At 39.0% G+C, this 22058-nt stretch overlaps 1 protein-coding gene across 2 annotated transcripts in view; it reads left to right on the top strand.

The window, feature by feature from the left end:
* The window catches only part of LOC107720361 (gamma-adducin-like), a 67358-nt gene that overhangs the window by 5151 nt on the left and 40149 nt on the right, over positions 1–22058 (top strand). Inside the window, exon 1 of one of the 2 annotated variants that reach the window (XM_016528043.1) lies at positions 5454–5477. The exons of the other annotated variant lie outside the window; for it this stretch is intronic. The gene's annotated coding sequence lies outside the window, so the exon portion shown is untranslated. Of the gene's footprint in view, positions 1–5453; positions 5478–22058 lie in introns of those variants that run through there. 2 annotated transcript variants of the gene reach the window in all.

The following is a 22058-nucleotide window of genomic DNA, read 5'->3' as shown; positions in this document are numbered from 1 at the left end:
CTCTCTCAGACACTTTCTTGATTGTTTGGGGTTGCCAGAGGAAGGTCAAAGCAACCTGCTCCCAACCTGCCAAGACCCCTGAAGCTCTTTGATATAAAACCGTGGTAAATTACTCTCACTGTAATAGATTAATCTGAGATTAATCACCTCAGATCTCAGTGTTTTTTCTGTCTTCATCCGTGTCTTGGCACAGGAAACGTAAATGACTATTGAGGGGTTCCAGCCCCTTTCATCACCCTCAGTGATTCAGACTTATTGGCCTGGTCCAAAAATACTGTTTATCTAACATCAACCCAAAATCTGGCACAGAAACAGGAAAAGGCTTGTAAATATGATTCTATTTCAAAGACTCGAACTTTTCCTGCCAATAATAGAGGTCTTGTAACTGTTTCTAGGGAAATTAAGCATAGGCGGCATCACAATCATACATTTTAAAAGCCTGCTTGTGTAGATGCCTGTAAACCATTTCATGTGGTTTGAATCCTGAACATACTTAATATGAAGTTTGGTGATGAACAGCATTTTTCTGTCTGTGTTGTGAAGTACAGCTGCAAATTCTTAATGTTTAATTAATGTCAGTGCAGTTGAATAGTGCCCAAATCCAGTCTTTTTGTTTCATGTGGTATTTTGCAAGACCCCTAAAGACCCTGGTCATTGCTAGAATACTTGAGTATGTAGTACACCACTCGGTAGTATTAACTGACCCTTTGCAAAGACCCACCCCCCTTAGTTACTGTTGCTTCGTCCGACAAGCCATGGTGCTCTCACGTCACAAATCATTTTCTCACGCAGTGAAAAATATATTGTGGAGCAGTGCACACTGACAACACACTGACAGACAAGACAGAGCAGGTTAAACAAAGTCTCAGCTTTCAAATTTGTTCTTTTTTTTAAAGAAATTCAAACAAATACCGTTTTTTTGGCTCTTTAATGTGTCTTGACAGATCGCTGTAGTGCCTCAGTTCAAGCGGCACGTGAACCGATCATCTCTTTCTCTTTACTAGTTATAGCACAAAATAAACATGAATGAACATCAGAAGGTATATTGGTTCAACCACAGAAAAACGTCAGTACACACCATGTTTCAATTTGAAGTCCACTAACATCGCCGTAATTATTTGTCTCTGGCTGGGTTAAATGTAACTTCCCTTGAGTTTAATTAACAGTGTCTGTTCTCTATGCAATTTAGATAGGAACATAAAGTGTGCATTAGTTGGATGGCAGCCAGTCTGTGATTTCTCACTGTACATATTGAAATGTACACTATAGGTCATGCATGTTTGGTGCCTGATTGCTATTCATATGGCATTCACAGCTCATTACCAAGCTGGACAGTCAGAAAACACTATATTTTATAATTAATAAGGGCATTTAGAAAGAAGGCAAGATGTAGCCGTAGGCCACAGATTGACTGTAAATTTTGAAACAAACTCAATAAATTAAGAGTTCACATACTGGACACTTTTTATCAGTTGTTTAACTGTTGACTATTAGATATTTCAATTGATATGCAACATGCTATTAGCTAACTCCTAAATTTGGTTGCAGCATGGCTGTGTGTGTGAATGTTTTTCATTTATTATTCGTCCCCATGGAGAAGATTTTAAGTCTGGCCATTACTCAAGTAAACAGATTTTATATACTTTCCCCTATAGTGTTATTTAAATTCTGCTGAGCTGCTTATTCCTGACTTTTTTTTCATACACACATCTGGATGTTGACCTTTGTAAAACAGTGCCAAACTCTTTTGAGGAAGGGAATTGAGTGGATTTGCAACTGCAAATCTGTAATGTTTTGGAGATGCATATTTTAAAGTGGGTGCAAGCCTAGTGGCCAAATACCAAATACAAATACAAGGCAGGAGTGTCAAACTCAGCTCCTGTAGGGCCCCAGTCCTTCAGAGTTTAGCTCCATCCTTCTCCAACCTTCTTTCAAGTAATCCTGAAGAAGTAGTGATTAGTAGTAATCTTGAAGTATAAATGATTGTTGTTGTTTTTTTAACTGAAAGGTGACACTTCTATTTCTACAGTAGCCGTCTTGAGCATTGTGATTTCTATATAATATTCTAACTATAATATTCTGGTGCATTGCCACTGGGGCCCCAGATTTGAATTCTGTACTCTGCCCCAAATCAAAAGAGACGACCTTAAGATGTCAGTGGTATTCTGGTGCAAAAAATGGTAGGGTCCCCCAAGGGCCTCTGATGCTGTACATTTAGATTCTGTACCCTGCTTCAAATCAAAAGAGCCTACCGCCATATGTCTGTGGTTAGGGCTGGGCAAAAAATCGAATGCGATTTTAATGCTAATCTCGTCAGTAAAGCCGCTTCTGGTGATTAGTAGTCTCTTTGTGTAGCTTGTCAGTGAACTATGGCTCTGTGTAGTAAATGCCGCACCATCTGAAAGTACGTGCTGGAGATTTACTACTAATCACCAGAAGCGGCTTTACTGACGAGATGCGCATTAAAATCGCATTCGATTTTTTGCACAGCCCTATCTGTGGTATACCGGTGAAATGATATGGCAGGGGCCCCACATTTGGATTCTGTACTCTGCCCCAAATCAAGAATCCACCATCTAATATCTAAGGTTTTTGGTCAAAAAAAAAAAATTAAAAAAAAAATAAAAGCTTCTACTAAATACTGAGCATTTTTCAGTTTTTCTTTTTTAATAAATCTGCAAAGATGTCAACAATTCTGTGTTTTTCAATAAATATGGGGTGCTGTGTGTACATTAATGAGGAAAAAAAATTAACTTAAATGATTTTAGCAAATGGCTGCAATATAACAAAGAGTGAAAAATTTAAGGGGGTCTGAATACTTTCCGTACCCACTGTATATATACATACAGTATATATATATATGACTTTGGCTTCCAAGGGCCTCTGGAGGCCACATTTAGATTTTGTTCTCTGCCCACATCAAAAGAACCAACCTTCATATGCATTCATATTCATTACATGTCATGGGAAGTGTGCATTTCCGATGTCCAATATCTATATGAATCTAGTCAGTATAGGCAGGTGTGAGGTGTGTTTTCAATGTTTAGGTTGTTGTGCCTGAGGGCACCTGTGCCGGACATTGCAGTTTGCTTGGTTTCAGAAGATTCTGGAACTTGCCGTTGGTGATTATTATTCCAAAGCATTGCTTCCTCAGAAATAACAAAATTTCTGTTGTGTAACTCTCAACTATACATTAGCAGAATGTGGCTTGCAGCTTCCAGCTTCTTGACAGCTTTTGGAATGCAGGAGGCTTTCCCTCCTACATTAATAATTGGTTGCATATTGATTTTTAACATCCCCCGAGAGACCCACACTTGCAGAGGTCCAGCTGAGGGCTTTCATTTGGGTTTTCTGTGGTAAATAGTACACAGTCATACTTTATCTTCACATAACTGTTATTCTTCACTGTCTCCTTTGGCCAGCACTCCCTAGAAGAGCTCGGCAGTTCACTCAGCAATTAAAAAGACATCAGGAACCGCAGGATGGGTAGGAACGAGCTCTACGTGGATGCTTTGCATGTATTCTTCTACACTGGAAGCTCCTGTCGTCAAGTCAAATTCCTTGTGTGTGTAAACATACTTGGTAATAAAGCTCTTCTGATTCTGATTCTGATTCTGATAAGGCTGGCCCATTCTTTACAATTTTGTTTACTTTTACAACACTTGCTTTGGAGACTCCAACGGGAACCTTTGAGACAAACTAAACACACTTTTACCGATGACTTACTCAGCAGAATAGTAAGTAAAGGCTCTGTAGGCCAAGTTATTCAGATGCTAATTCAGTGTCACTCTCACTGAGAACCTTTGTGCCTCTTTAGTTAACAAATGGACCCTGGGACAATCATTCGACAATACTAAAAACACATTAAAATGATACGACCAATTGGGAGCCCCACTTTTTGTTCTGGAAACATTTTGAAAATTCTTTCAAAAACGTTGGAGAAACTAGCCTAGCACTAAGTGTCAAGAGCTTCTTTACAATCACCACTGACACTGGAGTCGGAAGTTTGTATTGCTTTTGGTGTCAGCTCTCACATGTGAGGCATTAACCAACTCTAGCATGTGAGACCCATGAGAGAGACGTGTTGAGTTTGAATTTAATGGAGGTGAATTTATGGAGAATGCACGAGTGGGTTTTTTGAACCACAGCTCTCATTCTCTCTTCATCCCTCGTCCCCCCACTTTTTTTCCCCAAACACCAATCAACATTTACTAAATTGAGATTTCTGATTATACCACAAATGAGATGTAATTAAAGCTTATTTTTACACAACATTTAGTCAAAATACATTAAAAGGCCATATGTAGAGTATGAAACCAGGTATGCACAATATAGCAACGCCATATCGGTTATTGGCCGAAATCTTTCTTTATTTATCGGTTTCAATCTTTATTGGATTTTTAACTGTTCATGCCCATTTCACCTACTGATACATTTAAATGACTTTTACCATCATCTAATGCTCACTTAAAATAACAAACACTAATAATTTAATAACAAAGTTAAATGTAATCTTTAGCAAATCCCAACATTAATATCCATTTTCCATCCTGAACATTATAATTTTGTGATGACATTACTTATTAAAAAAACATTCATTTTAATTCCTGGTGTTTTATATATAGTAATTTATTTGAACAAAATAGTATAGAATTTTAATATTGTCTATATATCGGTTTTCTGCCTTAACATAATTATCGGCCAATTATGCATTCAAAATAGCCAAATATGTCAGAGCTGGTAACCTCATGGGCAGCGGCGTGGTCCTGCCTGGAAGTTAAAAAAAATGTTTGTTTTTTTAAATTATCCAAATATTAGATGAATTGTCATGGCCAATATATCGGCCTATCAGTATAGATACAGTAATATTATTATGGGTGGTCCACAGTTGGATAATTCAAAATGCAGACTTTAGATTTCTCGCATTTTTAGATTTGATACAGAATCAGGTTTATCTCTGTCCATGCTAGCTCTCCATTTCTGATTGTGGATCTACAAAGGCAACTCTTGGCAGTCTTTCAGCTTTGAAGGCCGCGCTAGCTTGTAAGACCTTTTGAAAGCTGCTTCGGCTTTGTTGCGGTCTGATGCTGGGCATTGTTTTGCCTCCCTTCAGTTCCAGAAAACACTGCCAGAAGACCAAAAAGAGGCAGAATCAGAGTGAAGAAAAGACTTAAGTCTTAAACTTGAACAAAAGCCAGCCGGCTGGGCTTCATTGCTACGATGGCCTTCTACAATGTGCTGGGAGAATTTTAATCAGAGACCCCCTCCCTTATGAGTGTGTGTGTCTCTTTCTCTCTTTCTGTTTCTGCCTCTCTCTATCGGCCACTCCTAACCATGAAGATAAGTAGAGTAGTGTGATAGCTTCTCCTGTGGACACTGGAGAGCCCATGTTGGAACGCTGGAAATTTGCACATTGAGTTTGAGAAGTGTGAGGAGAGACCAGACTCTGAGAACAGGAAGTTCTGGAAGTCAAGCAGGTGAATTTTTATCTCTTGTGATTTTTCTTCTCTGCTGAGGTTAGTGTGCCATTATCTCCTCTGCATTTTTGAGGTGCATTCCTTTGCATTTAATTTGGACCAGAGCTGCAATGCAGTCGCCTTGCCAAGTACCACTGTCCTGATAAGTCTGCATTTTTGCACTCATTTCTTGAAGAATTAAAGGGATACTTCACGCAAAAATGAAAATTTCTGTCGTCATTTTCTCACCCTCATACTGTTCCAAACCTATGGAGCCCCCTAAAGTAAAATGGTGATTGAAAAAAAAAAAAAAAAAGAAAAGAGATTAGAGGAAAAATTTTATTTCTGTGCTTTTGCATTGACTTGCAAAACTTCTGTTAATTTGTATTAGTTCACAAAACTTTTGCATTCCCTGGAGAAATTTGCATTTGCTCTCAAACCTTTTGCATTTTCGCTAAACTTTTGCATTCCCCAGAGAAATTTGCATTTGTTTGCAAAACTTTTGTGTTTCCCAGAGCAATTTGTATTTGCTTGCAAAACGTTCAGATTCCATAGAGAAATTTGCATTTGTTCGCAAAACTTGTGCATTCCCAGAGAAATGTACTTTTAGTCACAAAACGTTTGAATTCCCGAGAGAAATTTGCTTTTTCTTGCAAAACTTTTGCTTTCTTTCAAAACATTTGGGTTCCTCAATGAAATTTGCATTCACTTGCAAAACTTTTGTATTCTCCCAAAATGTTTGCGTTCCCTGGAGAAACTTTGTATTTGCTTGCAAATATTATGCGTTTTCTCACAAGTTTGCAACCATATTGTGTTCTGCCATTCATAAAACCACATAATAGTGTCAGGCAATATGCTCCATAGTCATGTCGTCAGCCTATGAGATCGCCGATACATGATATTATCATGCTAATTTATTTATTTACTTACTTAGTTTCATAGCGGAGAGTGAACCAACTCCAGGGTAAGGCTAAAAGCAGCCTAATTTTAGTGTAATCTATTAAGTAAATATATCACATATTTTTAATATGACTGAATTTGTATTTAACATGATAATTTAATAAAAACATTGTAAGTTACTAATTATAATGCTTACACTTCCTCAGTTATTTAAACAGCAGCTACAGAAAATGAGCAAAGAACATTAACATTATCAAAGAACATCATCACTGACTTCAGTAAAGTGCGAGTTTATGCACTTTAAAAAAAACACTCCCGTTATAATCAGTGAAGCCGTCTACACTGTATGATGAATAAATCTCTTATACTTGCATCTCACATACATCTGCACTTTGTTGTTTATGATGGGAGAATTCGCAAGAGAGCAGAATTCAGTCAGGTAACAAGCAAAACTCTTTCAATTTTCATTTGAAATTTTTCAATGCTTCTGATTGAAAAAGAAATATGATGGAACAAATAAGCCCTAATATTAATTAAATACTATTACTAGCCTGATAATAATAATAATAATCGTCTTGCTATCATCAAAGGCATCAGCCACAGGCAATATCTCCAACTGTCGGCACAAGCCTACCCTATAACATATATTTTTCTTCCCACCTCATCTTATTTCCATCTCCAAAGTTTGTCGGGGTAACAAAAGTATTATGAGAACGCAAAAACATTTTTTCCTATCACAATGTCCCTTTAGAGAGTCAAAAATTTCATTTTTTTGGCGAACTATCCCTTCAGAATGAGCATACACGTGAGCTCCTGGACCTCGGCTGTGGAGGTGAGTTGTTCATATATTATTGTTGAATTCAAACTAAATTCTCAGAGCTGTCATCTTGCAGTCGGGCAAATAAATAAATCATTAGCGGACAAGGCAACAACCCTGGGCCCGAATCCAACTCTGAATCAAAGTCAGATGAACTTGCTTCAGCAAAGCAGTCTTTTCCTTAGCAGTCCGCATGGAAAAACCTTGACAGATAGATCTTTGTGCAGGTCAGAGGTCAGGGTGTCGACAATGTGCTTCAGTTTAATGGCAAAAGGAGACATTTTGCCTAAGGGCTGACTTTTTTTGTGTGTGCATTGGTTAGCGAAAAGGTGCAGAAGTGTGTTTGATGTAAACTGATGCTGAAACAAGGCCCTGCCGTGTCATCTCACTTCTCCAAACACTCTTTGCCTGAAGGGCAGCATGCGAGGATTTGAGTACAGCAGTCAGCATGTGTGTTTGTCTTTCATATGTTTCCGTTTACCGACGTGATCTTAAGTGGGCATAAAAGCAGGTTGCTTGCAGGCCCTTTGGCCCATTATGCTCTGCATTTCCAGATGCATGCTTCCCGTTCATAGATGAAATGCTGTGAAAACCACACCAGTCCACATGATTGCTGCTGCCCTCTGTATAAACCTCATGAGGAAGAATCAGTTTTAATCCTGAATTGTAAAGTTGGGTTTTGATACAGATTTCCTGATTTGATTCTGATTCCAAATTCATTTTGATTCGATTTTGGTTAATTAGTATATTTCAGTTATAATATCCATTTTACTTACATATGAAAGAATATGTAAATTATAATAAGTAAATAAGAATAAGTAAATTATACAAGACACTGTTTCAGACTGATTCAAACAAGTACTTTTGAACTATTAATTAAAAGGACCAACTCATAAGAGTCATTCGTTTTGGGATCGGACTACACTGGTTGTGCGGTATGTTTTTGAATCACTAAAAAGAACTGGTTCATAAGAGTCATTTGTTTAGGGATTCAGACTACACTGCTTGTGCTGTATGTATTTGAGTCTGTAAAAAGAACCGGTTCATTGGAGTCATTAGTTTATAAATGACATGGTTGGTTTGTTTTTGCATGCAACCTGCAAGGACAATTCAATAGAAAGATGTTTATTTCCATGGTTACATGGTCTTTTTATTGAATCAAATATGGTAAAATAGGATTTCTTTTGCCATGGTCTTGCCCCAAACTCAGGTGACATACAGGCATATTTTTGCTTTTACAGATATTAGGGCTATCACAGATACCTATTTCTATTTCTGTGATATCTATCCAGTGGTTAGATCCTCTCCTCAGATTAGTGAATTTTATTGTTTATTACAGGATAGGAATCTTGAATTCAGTCTTGGTAAAATCCATCCTTACAAGGGCTTTTTTTGTCTGCAGGTATACAAAAAGAAGTTGCTTGCAGCAGATTTAACAAATAACACGGTAAACATTGTTAAAAATTGAAAAGGACCTTTCTTTTTTCTGTTGTCATGTAGTGTTTCTAGATTCACACTGGTAGTGTCATCATTTATGTAAAGTGTTTTTAAGTTTAGTTGGTGTTGAAGTAGGAACATGTTGAGTTACTTGAGACTTGATTATTTGGAGAAAACAAAACCACAAAATTGCAGTGTTCACACATATTTGTTTGTCACAGTGAATGAAAAATTTGTGCTGTCCAAAGTTTGAGCTGAAAAAAATGAAAACATATGTAAGCGTGTGAACCCTTGTGAGGATGTATAATCATGAACGATAGCCGTGTGAAGCATTGGGAAAGCAGAAGAGCCTGCTCCTGAGTCCTCGGGCTAAACGAAAATCATCTTCAATCCTGTTTGCATTGTGAAAAGATGCTATCACTCAACTTCACAAGCTCCGCCCACACATCCCAGAATCCTCTGAGCTACTCAGATATGTGCACAAATGTCATTAATGAATCAATAAACTAGAGAAAGTGCAACTTTCCCCATTACTAAAATTTGTGATGAACATCCCAAGAGATTTAAAATAGAGATGCACCGATACCATTTTTCAGAACAGATACCAAAAAATTCTGAGTATCGGCCGATACCGATACTAGCACAGTTTTTCTTTTTTTTATGTAGAATGTAGAATTTCAATACCTTTGAGTGTTTTGTGTGTTAAACACAATCTACTAAATATAGACAACTTCATTATACAGAAAAATAATAGATTTTCAACACTACTTTCATTGTCATAAATATTGCCTTATTTTTGCTTCAAGATATTTATTGCAATATATATATATATAGAAGTCATTTTAGGTTGTTCCTTGGGATTGTAGATCATTATCACACAAGTCCCTTCCCCAATACCATCTGCCAGCAAATAGTGAGTATCAAATCATGGTTCATAACTGTGATGTACTAAATCACTAGTGTGATCAAATACTTACTGATTCTGGACAGATCCTAACCTGAGATGTCATGTGACTGATGGTAAGAGGTGTGCATGATGCATTGAGTGTAAATACTGTTATGTAACATTCCCTTCATTCAGTTTCCACTGTCCTTTAGCCATTTAATCAGTCTAACTTTACTTTAAAGTTAAACAACAGGAAACCTCCCTCTCCCTCTGTATTTGCAGGTGTGCATGTAACATATGGATATGTGGCTGTGTGGCTATGCGACTGCATGTGTGAGTGTGTCTTGGCGGCCAGTAGCCCCCAGAGTGTGTAGACTAATGGTGTTTGTGTGAGACAGATTGAGTAATGTGGAGTCAGGCTCCATGATAAACTAAACCAAATGGATTTGGGCTGGGCCTGGGCTCACGGGCCGGGACTTACAGCATTCTTCTGCAGTGATGTAGATGTGACATGCTTACAACAATCAAAGAAAAACATGAGTTTTTGCACAGAAAGGGTTTATGAACACGCTGAAGTTTAATTGTGTGTCATCAAGCCAAATTCTGCTTGATTTAGGGTGGCAGAGCCTGATTTGGCAGCAAGAGGGATTGACCCATGAGGATACACGTATGCGTGTCTGGTTTCACTTGGAGCTCATTTGGAGGACTATGGTGATGCAGGAGTTAATCACTGTTCCCTTGTAGCAATATACAGTTCTCTTAGGCATGTCTAGAGGTTTATGTAATGCAATATTCCTATATATTTGTTTTTGTTCTTAATAAAATTATTCTGGCTCATACAATAAGCCGATAATGATTGTCAGATTATGTCCGCTAACCGATAAATATGCCGATAATTAAATTCTATAGTCTTTTGTCTAAAAAAATTAGCAATACAATTATAAAAACGTTTTAAATTAATTTAAATTAAATTTTAAAAAGTTATTGTAAATTCTACAGGTGATTTTAAGCATCAAAACATTCTAATGTACAGTATGAATAAAGGTATTCATTTTAAAATATGCAGACATTTTGCAAAAAATAGTGTTATAAAATGAGTTTTAAAGTAAGTGTTAAATGATGGCAAAAATATGGAAAATGAGCATGAACAATAAATATCCAACAATAGCCAATATCAACAAATTTTTTTTAAAAATTCCGTTATTGGCTGATAACCGATATATCGGTAACATATTGGTATGCATATAGATACATGTATCCTTATATCCCAGTATCCATATGTTGTCCAGATTGTCCTGCGTTTCCAATATTGTATTTAATCCAAGATGTCAGTAACACACCTGGAAAAAGACAGAGCGACTGACAATTTTGGTGTGCATGGGGATCTGATCCAACTCCCTCTCAACCCGTCCCACTATCACGCCACTCGCATTCCTTCGTTCAACCCCTCAAAGTCTCATTTTTTTATCTGACACAGAATGCCAGGTCTGATTCGGTGCTGACAGTGATATCGTGGCAGATCCAGGGAACAATTCTTTACAGAAAGCGCCACATCTGGTCTGCTTCACTGATCTTCATAGGAGATTGTGAATTTGCGCTGAGACACAAATAGATCTACTCATAGTTTCAGAATGAACTCAAAAGAAGATATTTTGAAGAATGTTTTCACAGTTTTTGTCATTGCAATGAAGACAGTGGGGTCCAAAGCAACATTTAGTTTTTGGACCCCATTGACTATCACTGTATGGACAAAAAGACACTCAGACAATGTTCTTTTGTGTTCCACAGAAGAAACTCAGGCAGGTTTGTCTAAGTAAATAATGACAAATAATAAATCAGGCTTCTTTAAAATTCGTTATGTACTACAAATACATAAATAAAACACTCAAGTCTCTTATTGCAACATTGAAAACCCTGAAATCAGGTAACTTTGTGGACCATTTGTGGCTTCAAAATACATGTAATGTTTTTCATGACCAAGCAGCCGGACCTGTGGCAGCGTTGACAGAAGAAAGGGACAGGAAATGTCAGGCCATGAGGCCACACATACAGCATGTGAACCATCGCCACAGGGGGACATAGGGAGAGAATTGTGGGTGGGTAAGTCAGGACTAAGAGGGGCGAGAAAAGAGGGTGGGAGAGCGTAGGGATGAAGTCATGACAAAGTTTTTAAGTTGAGCTTTGGGCCTCTGTAGCCGGCTGGAGTCTTCAGGGAGGGAAATGGAATATCCATTGTTATCCAGAAACCACAAGGCCAGAACACGTAAAGCAATATTCCCTATCCTGTATCCCGTCAAACCCACCTCCTCATTATCTTTCTGTGTCTTTCAGAAACATCATACACTTTCAAAGCAGGACAATTTTAATTGGATTTTAAAAACTATGAATAGTGTATCATATCAGTCCATATTAGGGATATATTTTATTTTTTTGGCATCGGTTGATATTGGATATTTATGCTCATTTCTTCTTTTTTTATGAATAGGTTATTTTTGTCATCATCTGACACTCATCTAAAGTTAATCTCAAACACTCATTTATGACACTGTTAAATGTAATATTTTACATATCTAAAAATGAATATTCATTTTTAATGTGAATTATAATTCACTTGTTGCATTTAAAGTTGGCATGAAATGGAAATTCACCGTTTTCTAAATGCATCTTGTTAATCTTATTGTGAATGATTCATTCATGCATAGGTTTAATTTTTCTTTTTCAATTTTGAGCTCGTAATTCTTAATCAAAATGCCATAACTCAGTCTTCCAGTGACGTGTGTTGGACTTCTCTAATCACTTAGCCTGCATAAAGTCCGCTCCTTTCTTACAATCAACTGCAAGCTCTCATTCAGCTCTTCCCCCATCCAGTCAACAACCAATGGATTTTACTCTGATGTACATCACATTACAGAAGAAAAGATGTGTTGTTACTTTTGTTACATTGCAACTTTAACTGGTTTTAGTTTTTAATGTTTTATTGATTTATTTAGACAAAAATGTATAGAATTTAAATATTGGCCATTTATCGGTAATTGGCTGTGACATGAAAATAATGATTGATTTATTAATTGTTGTGTCTGTACATTAATATCACACACACACACATACTGACTTGTGTGACTGAAGACAAATTGCTGATCTACTCAGATCCTGTTAACACACGCATTACATTGAGTCACTCTCCTAATCTTCATCTTTTTGTATCCAGGCTTTCATTCACTCAAACCATAATCCTGCTTTTAGTCGTAGTCATAGTCTTAGTCTTTCTTCAAAAAGCCTGAAAGGATTCCTGAAACAAGCGTCTGACTACCCCATGTGAGCATTTGTTACTCAATATTTTATTTAATTATATTATTACGCATTGGATTTCAGGGTCAGGAACCCTTTCTCAGTTGAGGAAGCACCCCATACTCAAGATATACCAGCTGTAGAGCGACAGAGAGATGTGGAGGTTATGAATTGCACTGGCTTTTGTTTTTTTAGAGCATTGTCATTTCCTCTGCAGATGGAACAGGCGAGAAGGGAAAACAGCACAGAGTTTTTGGAAAACTAAACATTTACCCAGCGTGAGCTTGGGTGTTCCTCTGTGGAGCATCAGAGAAAACAAGATCAGGAGAGATGGACAGAATCTATTGTCATCAAAGCACCATTTCTAAATGTCCAGACAAAAACATACTATGTCATTGTGCTCCAAGGTTGCTACGTGAAGAAGGTTGTGTACAGACTAGATTTGTGGCAGGTTCTACTGCTTTCCACAAACTGTGTCCCGGTGTACATCAAATTCATGTTATTATGCAAAATCTACAGGTTCTTTTGTAAAGTGCTATAGAGAGATTTAAAGGATGGTATTTTTCTGAAGTTTGTTGTTTATGGTGTTAGTCACTCCAGGGTGTCTCTCAGAGCACTGTAGTCAAACTGATGACTGCCTTAAACTGTTAATAAGTAAGAAAAAAGGCTAAACAAACTGTTGGATGCCTTGAACTAGATATTTCCCAGCCATAAAGTGAATATTAGCTCTCTGGCTGCATTTAAAGTGCATCATTCTGCATCAAGGTATGCACATTTAAGTGGGTTTGTGTCGTTCTGCATTGGATTTAGACTTGGTTTGTGTAAAAAAAGTTGTAGTTAAGTAGGCTTTTTATTTGTTAATTCTCCTGTTGAAGGCAATGTCAAAATATCCATAAGAATTGCAGCTCATACGGGTCATAAGTTGACTTAATGTATATTGGGCTTCCTATATATCGACTAATCGGTTATGAAAAATGGCAATTTTACACAGCATTTTGGACAACCAGGTAAGTGGTAAAACGGAGTAGTCATGCAAACCCTAGAAGCAGCCATTCAAAATTCCAATGTCATGCGCCCTTAGGCTCATGAAGAGCTCTTATATGCTGAAGTCATGAAAGAAAGGGAACACCACTTTAAAACTCAATATTGTGTCTTCTGGACCACCCAATGTCTGTGAGACCCCCAGTGAAGGAGCTCATGGAGACTGTTTTGAGGCCAGACCTCATTGCAGGAGCCATCTGATGAACATTCTGTGAGCAAACAGCCCTGTTTATGAAATAAACACAACAGTAGTGTGGCTTGGTTGGGCTCCAGGCCTCAGACGACCAAGTAGTCCTGATCTCTCTGTAAGACTTCTAGGCTATAAACATCTAGAAAGTATTCAGATCTTTGTGGCATCTAAAACTGGAAGTTTAAGGGTGAAGTATGCCATGTCTGTGCCACTAATGGCATCTAATAGAATTGCAAAAATTATGACACTTAAAGTTTCAATCTCTTTTCGGACAGTCTATTGGTTGAGCTGCCACTCAAACTGATTGCAAAGAAGTCTACTTCCGTTTGCTTCAGGACTCTCTGAAAGAAGATTCTTAGTAGTCGTTGACTCTACAGATTTATGGTGTATAATACAATACGTCAGGATCGGTATTATGGACTTGCTTGCAGTTTGGCAGGTGGAGAGCAGAGTTATGGAAGCTATTAACATTCTGTGGCTACATATGGACACTTGTTTATTTTTCCATATGTGGGTGGGGCAGGGAGAGTATTGCACTGTCTGTCATTGGAGACAGAGAGAGGCTCTCTGAGGGGGCCTGAACCCCTCCGCCCTCTCCACTCCGCCGAACAAAGAGCAAAGACAAACAAGTGCTGGGAGTCAGTGAGGTGGAAGAAGAGTGGCATTAGTACTGGTTGGATAGGTGGAGGGATGGCAGCAGTGAGGAATAGGAAGAGATGGAGAGAGCAAGGGCAAAGAAAACAGAGGATAACAAGACTATGCAGGGACGTCCCGGTCCACTATTCATTCTGTACCAAGAGAAACAGGGGAAAAAAAGAGAGGGATTTTAACAGCAACTCATCTAGCAAGTATAAAATCAGTAAATCTTGTTTTATACTTATGAACAACTACAAATTTTGTGAGTGACGTGACATGTGGCCAAGTATGGTGACCCATACTTGGAATTAGTGCTCTGCATTTAACCCATCCAAAGTGCACACACACAGCAGTGAACACACTCCACCATGAACACACACCCGGAGCAGTGGGCAGCCATTTTTGCTGCGGTGCCCGGGGAGCAGTTGGGGGTTCGGTGCCTTGCTCAAGGGCACCTCAGTCGTGGTATTGAAGGTGGGAGAGAGCGCTGTACATTCACTCCCCCCACCTACAATCCCTGCCGGTACGAGACTCGAACCCCGCAACCTTTGGGTTACGAGTCCGACTCTCTAACCATTAGGCCACGACTTGCATTTACTCTTGAGTCTGTAACTGTCTGACAATATTGGTGTCAGCAGGTTGTTCTTGGGGAAAATTACAGTATGCAGGCTGTCCTTAAAAGATCTTTCCACTGACCCTCACCAAACCTTTTTCTACCATAATGGACACAGTGTAGTGTTTAATATCTCCTTGTGTATGTTGTAAATCCATTTCAGGGACAAAAAGGAAAAAAAAAGGAAATATAAGAGTCATCTACCAGTTTTGAGCTCACACAATCCATACACTGCTCAGGACTGAGAGAGAGAGAGAGAAAGAGAGAGATGATTCCTTAAACAGAGAAAGGGAGAGAGAAATAAAAGAGAAACTGAGATCATAGAGGGTGTATGAAAGTGATATTCTCCCCATTGGTCACTGCTGAGAAGTGAGACAGTCTGGAAGGATTTTATTGGTTTACCAGTGACCAGTAAATTCAGACACACGCTGCCTCACCTTTAAAAATCCTGCTGTGCTCACACTCCTCGTGTCTCATATTCTGTCTCTTGATATCAGGATTTCTTTGTGGCAAAAACATTCATCCGACCAGGTAGGCCAGTAGCCAGTTTATACAGTTATAAAGTGTGAGAAAGGTGAAAAAAGGTGGGAAATGAAATAACATTCAAAAATGAGGTATTGATACTTGTGTGTGGAAGCACTGTGTACTGTGGAGACAAAATTGTCCTCAAATGTTATATAAATCTGATAAAACCCTTGAATCCTTGAATGTGTCTGAAGGTAAAATGATTCAGAAATATAGTAAAAATGTATAAATTATATAATCTGCAATTATATAAAAATAATAGAGGCCTGTTATATGTTCTTTGTCTATACATGCTGAGTGTGGAGTATGTCCAGTCTAAACTATCAATTATTTCTTCGGAGAAATGCATAGCAACATCTGCAGTAAGCATGATCTCTCTCTCTCATACTCTCTATTTCATTGTTCCTCTCTCACTTCATGAAAGTCCTTTGTGCACATTGAAGCTCACATTTTGTGACGTGTTGTCTGTGACTCAAACCCAGCCTGCAATGGCCTGTTGAGGAGAGCTGGGTGATTTGGCTAAGCGTAGATTTAAAAAAAAACATTTTCCTAGCACAGGATTATATTTCAGTCTCTTGGCCTTTGAGGCATGTGGGATCCACACCTAGCACCATTTTATGAGAAGATATCTTCATGCTTGAGTTGGCATGGTCAAGGTGGGTGATTTGTGATGGGCAACTTTTTTAGAGAGGAAACATTTTACAACCTGTCTGGATCACCTCAGCACTATCACGGGTGTAAGGTATCAAGGGATTTTACAGACTATGATGCAGTTCTAAATCACTTTCCTTACATTTTTTAGGTCACATCCTTACTGTGTTCTTTAAAACTTTGTTACTACAAATGACTTGCCTGTGTTGCATCACGTGTACATGTTTACAGTTAGCTGCAGGGAAAGATCCCTTGAGCAGTCAGTACCATCCTCCCCGAATGGTCTACACTCATTCATTACTCCTTCACTCCATGGTGTGTGAAAGGAAACAGCTGGAAGGAGTGACCTTTAGTCTTAAATCAACACACTAGGAGGGATATGACTCGTATGACTGAGAGCAAACTAATCTATTGAAAAAGCACTGATGTGCTCCTCAGACCGCCTCAATAACCCTGACAAGTTATTTCCCTTAACCAGGAAATTAACGTTCTTAGAATTGACAGACAGTTGACCCTGAGAGGTCAAGTAAATATCTACAGCAGATCTAAATATTTATAATTAATTATAACTAGTTATGATTAATTATTCATATTTCCCCATGAGCTGATTCGCTACAGTGACAGCCGTGTACATTGGTGGTCCATTGTCAAGGCTCTTCCTGAGGAACAAATTTTCCATACTTGTGGGCAGGGTCGCTGGTGAAATTTACAGTGTCCGGGATTAAGTTTTTAGAAGTAGGCCTGCTCGTCTGCAGTCCCAATGAGCAGGCTATTTCATAGGGGACCTTAAAAGACTCCACTTATCCTGGACAATATTCCAGGTTGTTCACCCCCTGATGACAAGTACTGTTTGTTGGAAATGGGATGACTCAAGTTTGTTTTATGTTGGATATAATAGTGTTTAGACTTGAATGTTGCTGAACTTGATGGCAATTGAACTTGATGGCAATTGAGGCGGCCTGAGGGGCAAGGAATTCTGGACTGGAATTCAAAACCAAAAGACTTCTTGTGAGTTAAGCATTTACTGTTGGTTCTGAGTCACATATTTACTCATGCTTCTGTTTCTTTGAGTGTCGTCCCAGTAGACAGTGCGGACTCTGGCTGGATGCCTGCAACCCTGCAGGATCCCCTTGTCTGTCAGGAAGTTTGGCTCCTTGCTTTCTGTTTCTTTAGTTCTCTTGATCTGCCTTCTCCCAACTGCGGAGACCCATCACCACTCAGACATTAATGGTCAATTGCACAAGCAATAGTTGTGCTGTTCTCCTTCCAATGTTTTGCAGCAAATCCAATGACAGGTCCTGTTTTCCCTTGAATGGACAAAGCAACTCCCACAAATTTATATCTGTTTGGGAAGAGCTAATCATGAACAGTGGTACTAGCTGAATGGTGTTTCGGCAGGAGGTGGTGCTGCATAAATGGATTTGACAGGGGAAGTGATGGCTCCCACTGCTGGGTGAGCAGACGTCTATGGGTCTCTTTCTTGGCCTTTACTGCTGGTTCAGCTTGGAGCTGACCTTCTGCTCACTTCATAGGGGCTCCGGAATTTTCCAAACCCCTGCTGATGGGTGTTTAGCATTGATAAACGGTGGGACATCCACAGTTCTCTCAAAGAAATGGAGAAATAACCACCTTGGTGGGGACTTGATTTACTTCCTCCAGCTGAACTTCCTTCTTTTACAAACATGCCAGATTGAAACAGAGCTTTGCAGCTTTCAGTGTAGTTAAAAGCTCATTGATAATTAATACATTATCATCAGAGCCAATATTCAACCACAGTAGAAGTGATCAGATAGTGCTACGTCCTTAATAACAATGGATGAAAAATTTCCCCAAGTTCAGACCTTGAATATTGAGAACCACTGTTTGGTTTAGTTGACAGTCTTCTCAGTTTGCTTTTTCCCAGTGTTCACCCATGAATTTATTTGCTTTTCGTGTAGCTTGCAGCCATATTCTCCAGTCCTCACTCTTCTCAGACTTTGTGAGTTACACCTCTTGCCTATAGCGTTGGAATTTCCTGCCCTAGCTAATTGACCCTTCGAGGGGAGTTTGAATTGACAAGCGATCTGACCAATCATAATGCCGAATCTGTCAATTTGTCCAACAAACAAACCAGACAGGAAAGTAGATTAACGTCGGTGAACTTGAACTTGAAACATGGTGTGTATTGATGTTTTTCCACGGTTGAAACAAGATACCTTCTGATGTTCATTCAAGTTTATTTCGTGCTATAGCCTAACTAGTAAAGAGGAAGAGATGATCGGTTCATGTGCTGCTTGAAATGAGGCACTACAGCGATCTGTCACAACACATTGACAGCATTTGAAAGTTGAGACTTTGTTCCATACCTTAAAGTAACTTGGTCTGTCTGGTCTGTCGGCATGTTGTCAATGTCCTCTTTGCTCCGTGATGTATTTTTCACTGCGTGAGAACATGATGTGTGGCGTGAGAGTGCCATGGCTCGTCGGCCGGTCGTAGCAACAGTAACGAAGGGGGGCGGGTCTTTGTGAAGGGTCAATCGAAGGATCTGGGCTTTGATTGAAAGCCCCCTTCATTTTTTTTGTCTTACTAGAACAATCAGTCTTCAACCCAACCCAAGAGATACAAGTTTACATTAATAGGCCAGAAACCGCTGTTGCACCTACAACCTTTCCTGATCTCCTGCATCTAAACTTGTGTAAGAAATTATAGTCTGCCTCGACCAAACTTCCACTCCAATTAAACTATTCTCCTTTCTCTACAAAGAGCTTAATTATCATAGAGATAATTCTTTCAATATTATGTAAATAGTATCTCCTGAACGTTACTTCGTCAATCGTCACCTATAGCGTGGGAGCGGCAGTAGGCCATCAAGAACCATCTGCTGACCAAAAGGGTACTTGAATATAATTGCACCTTAACATTTGGTTGTTTCCACCTGAAAGACTACCAAAGACGTGGGAACAGAAGGCTATCACTTTCATTGTTATCCGCAATTTACATTTAAGACGAAACTTCATTTACATGCGGGAAGATGAAGCGGGAAGATGAACATAATAGAGTATAAAATGTTTGAGCTTAGGATGTTCGGGGTTCATTCTGACTCCGTTGAACCCAAGGTACTTCATGTACTTTGTCACTGATATGCTGCAATAAACATCTTCATCGAGATCTTCATCGTCCTCATCACTTTTCTTACACTTGGTTGTAGCTTGACTATTCAAAACAAGCCCAGAAAGAACTGAGATCAAAGTGGTTAACAATTCTTTCAGAAGGCTCTCTTGCCATTTAGATGAGACCCCTGAATAAAACATTTTTCCCCCTTCGGTTAGGGGGGAATTCCTGAGCAGGACATGACGACCGCGTAGGAGAAAGTTCTGCGTGATTCCTTCATTCAGTCAGTGTGTTTGTGTGTGCAGTGTGAAAACACAAAGAGACCCAGAGGAAAGAAAGCTCGTAACTCCCCTCAGTAACCATTCGTTCTACAAATTACTCTTTCATCTAGTGGCTGAAAGGGTCAAAGTTCAAGTTCATGACCTAGCATGTATTTGTTCACGCCTCTGGGACGCCTATAAAAATCTTCACCTCTAGCTGGTTGTTCGTAGCAGGTGGCTGATAACATCTTAATCTGGCGAAGTGCTTGACATCAGGTCTCACCCGAAAACTTAAGACGGAAGATCATTCCATATAATTGCATGTTTGCTCCATTACTTCTTAAAGCTTTTCTACACATGGTTGATGTTATCGTGTGTTTGAGATGTTTTCTATATATGAGTCCCTTAAAGATGGTAAAGAGAACCATATGTGAAGTTTGAAGGAAGGGGAGGAAGGGACTTACCCAGGTTAATTGCTCTCTTAGGGCATGAGGTGGGGCCGCAACGTACATCTCCACTGTTTGTGTTTGTCTCCCTGGAAACCTCAGATAGTTTGGCTGAGTGGACAGCAGATGTTTTTAAGTGTGTGTGTGTGTGTGCGCAAAGGGGTGGTCATACAAAACTTGTGAGAAAGTCTTTTGGCTCATGGGGTAATACATCATTGTCTATCTCTCTCTCTCACACACACACACAAACACGGTTTCTTTTTCCTGACTGCGCAATACACTTCCAGGAAACAGTCGTCCCTTCCTTCATCCCTGCAAGCTTTGATTGTTTCAATTCAATATTGTTCGATGACTAGTCACAAATCTTCATACCCACAAGTCCTGGTCAAGGCCAAATCAGGTCATGCTGATATCAGATAACTGAGACTTGGAGTTGGTAATAGGATTTTGTAAGAAATTTACTGATTCAGGTTCCATTTCTGATTCCACTTGACGTTTGCTGTTCCTTAATTGTTCTGTTAATGATTCTCTCGGTACTTGATAAAGTACAAACGGAAAATGATAGGACAACTATTATTTTCTTTAGAATCCTGTTATAACTTTAGAAATAAATTGTATTGTAAATTATTGGAGGGTTTACATTGTGACTGTAACTACCGTATTGGCCCGAATATAAGACGACCCTGATTATAAGACGGCCCCCCATTTTTCCAGATGTACCTTTTGGAAAAAGGCTTTTTAAAAACCACTGTGGTACGTTTTAGAATCACAAAGGGAGTTTGGTGCCATCAGGCTAACGTGACCGTCACGACTCATGCAGCTGTAAGGTTTTTTTCTTTTGTTTTTACTCGCGATCTTTACAACACACATTACATTACGTATTTCATGGCACACTCGTTTTATGCGTATTTGGCGCCACCTAGTGTTGTGGGTGTATTATTGACATGTCAAAGTCTAGACCCTGAATATAAGACGACCGCGTTTTTTCAGATGTATTTCCAAGAAAAAAATATCGTCTTATATTCGGGACAATACGGTAATTAGCCACTAATTGAAGTTATGTGAATGTTAATGATTCTGTTTTTGTCTGTCTTCCTCTAAAGCCAAGATTTCCTACTATGAACAGGTTTGACAGCCCCATGTGATATCTGCCATCAGGATCTAATCTGTGCCTCTGAAATGACTCTGTCCTGAGGGGCATGAACTTGTGTGGTCATGACATAGAGAGTCACAGCAGTGCCATGTGATACATAGCAGCACACAAACATCCTCTTTATCAGTTTATTTATCAGCGTCATCACAAAATGAGGCCTATTACACACGGGTGAATGGTTTTTGGATAGCTCTTTTGGGAAAGGATGTTTTCAATGGATCAGTTATACAGTATGGTGATTATTGGTGTTTGTTTGGTTAGTGCAGTCAGTGGTTCTCAAACTGTGATCCGTGGACAACTGATGGTCTGTGAAAGACTTAAAGTATGTGAGTTGATTGTCTTTAATTTCAGTGAAATAAGAACAAAGCAGCAGTCTAGCAAAATGAAGTCAGGTGATTTAGCTAAATTATATAGGTGCTAATAGCATCACTTGTTGTATTGTGAACGGCAGCAGTCTCTATTATTTGTAATTAAAGCTTGACGACTTTTTTGCAGCTTTCATTATTAAAGGGGTCATATGATGCGATTTCAAGTTTTCCTTTTTCTTTGGAGTGTTACAAGCTGATTGTGCATAGATAAGATCCCTGAAGTTGCAAAGACTAAAGTCTCAAAACCAAAGAGAGATTCTTTATCAAAGTTAAGACTCTGCCACGCCCCCCTAAAACGGCT

The sequence above is a fragment of the Sinocyclocheilus rhinocerous genome, unplaced genomic scaffold, assembly GCF_001515625.1.
Source record: "Sinocyclocheilus rhinocerous isolate Xijiao unplaced genomic scaffold, SAMN03320098_v1.1 scaffold1292, whole genome shotgun sequence".
In the NCBI taxonomy this organism is placed as follows: domain Eukaryota; kingdom Metazoa; phylum Chordata; class Actinopteri; order Cypriniformes; family Cyprinidae; genus Sinocyclocheilus; species Sinocyclocheilus rhinocerous.
Note: the sequence above shows the minus strand (reverse complement) of the source record. Positions and strands in the feature narration are given on the sequence as shown.